Source organism: Marmota monax, unplaced genomic scaffold (genome assembly GCF_021218885.2).
Source record: "Marmota monax isolate L192 unplaced genomic scaffold, Marmota_monax_Labrador192_F-V1.1 WCK01_AAM20220418_F8-fsc00449, whole genome shotgun sequence".
Taxonomy (NCBI): Eukaryota; Metazoa; Chordata; class Mammalia; order Rodentia; family Sciuridae; genus Marmota; species Marmota monax.
In genome coordinates, this window is record NW_026695239.1 from 306,149 (window position 1) to 308,918 (window position 2,770).

A 2,770-nucleotide genomic window follows, 5' to 3' on the forward strand; every position below is an offset into this window, starting at 1 on the left:
TTTTGAAATCTAAAGCATGGTTAACTTGCTGCCCTCCTGCCTCCTCAAATACAGGGCATGCTAATCTTTGAGGTCCTGTCTCAGGATCCCATCTATCAACTATGGGGTTTGAGGGCCACTCAGCATATGTTGTCTCCATAGGTGGAGCTGTTGCTTGCATTACACCCTCTGGTGATAGAACGGTGTGTTAGTAACAGCTTCCTGTTGTAACTTCTCCCCTGATAGCTTTTTCTCCTCTAAACTTTCTTCTCCTTTCTGACTATCTCAAGAGGCCTCCTCTTTTTCCTGATCTAATATGTCTTCTACCATAATCTGAACTAAAACCTTTGGACTAGGCAAACAAAATCGTATCATCATCCACAATTGCAATGTGCCAACTGGCAAAGTTCCTGGGTTTTTCTTTTCCCTCTTCCTTAAGTCTTCACCATGATGGTCCCATTGTGATATATTCAACAACTCCTCCTTTAAAAGCCATGGGCTACATTTTTGTATCGTATCAATGTATGCCCTAACTGTTCTTGGTTTTACTGGGGTGCCTCCTTCCTCTAGTAATTTACTTAACACTCTTTTGGTTTGTTTTTTGCTAATTTCTGACCCCGTATTTCTGCTACAAAGATAACACAACCCAACAAGATGACACAAAACAAAACCGAAACAGAAGGAAACAAATATGGAACAAAAATGCATTGTATCAATTTTCCTATTTTCTTGAAATGTATATCCGTGTTCTATCTCTAGCTCTTCTTCAGAGCTGAACAACTTTTCTAGCATCCTATTTATTTCTAGGGGCAGGCAGCTTGAAACAGAAACATAACAAAACAAAACAAGAACACATAGTCATCCATTCTCTCACCCTGCCCTCAGGGGTGAGCAGTTTCACTTACCCCCAAACTTCAGGCGTTCCCGTGCAGGTCACCAAATGCCACAGTCTGGTTGGGCACAAATAACCAGGAGGTTGAGCCACTTGTAGATTCAAGCAGGAATTAACTTTATTTTCAAACTCACACGAACGCCACCCACACAACCCTCCAGGAACTCCCCGCAAGCTCAAATGGAACTCAACTAACCCACGCAAACTCTCTAGGAACTCCACGAGACCTCAACTGGAACTCAACGGGAACTCCGCGAGAACTCAAAAATAGCGGGCACCCGAGGCATCAGTAACCACCCCTTCTGGCAAAATGCCAGGCACCATCTTGACCTGGCCATGGCTATCAACACAAAAGGGGCTCTGACTTCTCACAGAAAGTGACTTCATGCATGGATGACTTCCCTATCCTGCTTAATTTATGTTCCCCATACCTGACCGCACCACCACATAGATGGCCTCTTCTCACAGACTGACATCTCACACCAGCCTTCCCCTATTGGGCACACCTCCTCAATTCTCCTGTCCTCTGCTACTCTACTCAGGACTACTGCTACTTATGGACAGCCTACTCACCATGCTCAGGTATTGATTATCCACACCAGAAGACACTCCCACCACCATGGTGAGGTTCTTCACTTTTCATGGGCTCCAATTCCACTGTCAAGACAAACCCCTTCATTGCCATCTTTCCCTGCTTGAGCTCGAAGGCCCTGTGCTACATTTCTTCCACCTGATCATCATATCCTACAGCAAACACGTACTTTGCTCTGTGCCATCTAGTGAAAATTTGGACTGAAAAATTTAGTAGGAAAGGGTGCTACAATGCAAAAAGTAGTTTTATGTTCTCTTCAATTAATTTTTGGACTTCACAAAGTGCATGCTTTTAGACAGTTGTGCTTATACATGCCCTCCTACCAATAATAATAATTGATTCTAAGAGGCTGTCTCATCCAAGTTCCTTAAGCAAAATAGGTTTCTAAAGTTATGTCTCTCTCCCTAGAATAAGCCATATTGCAAATAAATTACATTGTGTCTGAAACAACCCCAAAGCTGAGTGGTTTGTAACATTGCTTTCATACACATAGAACATGTGGACTTAGGATGTACTTCAAGTTGACTATAACTTGACTTGGATCCTTTCTGAATGTTTCCTCATTCAGGAATCCAAGTGGGAGGCATAGTGAGGAGGATGTCCACACATGCAGTGTCCCACAGCACAGTACCAGGGTACAAGAGGATTTAGAAGGTATCCACAATCACTGAGTGGCTCCTTGTAATCTGAACTGTGCAGTAGCATCCTCAATTTGAATCAAGTGCATATTATATTCACTCTGATCTATTGACCAATGGATGTCACCTGGATAAATGTGTGAATGGGCAGAAAAAGACACTCAATACGTGGGAAAACATATCAATAGCATAAAAACTTAATGCTTTCACATAGAAGGATGCCGGAGTCTTCCTGGGCACAAATCATGAGCCACTGAAGTAGGAACAAACTTTATTTCTGAACTCCACCAGCACACTCCACACATGCACCCCGGGAACTCTCCCGAACGCCACGCGGCTCCTCCAGGAACAACCAACCGGAAATCCCTCCTCTGGAAATCCATCCTACGGCACTTCCTCAACCAATGGGAACTCTCCGGGAATCCTGTGAGAGCTCCAAAGTAGCAGGCTGAGGCGGACAGCAGGGATCTAATATCCAATTGAATACACATCTTAACGTAACCATTATCATTTAATGGCTTGCTGGCATCACCTCTCAACCACTCTGTACTGGCAAAAATGCCATGCATGATTCCGACTTGGCTATGGCTCTCAGCATCTCCCTCCTTCTGTTTAATTAAGCACCAAACATATGGCTTAGGGACCGTGCCTGTTAGGCTGTCCAATACT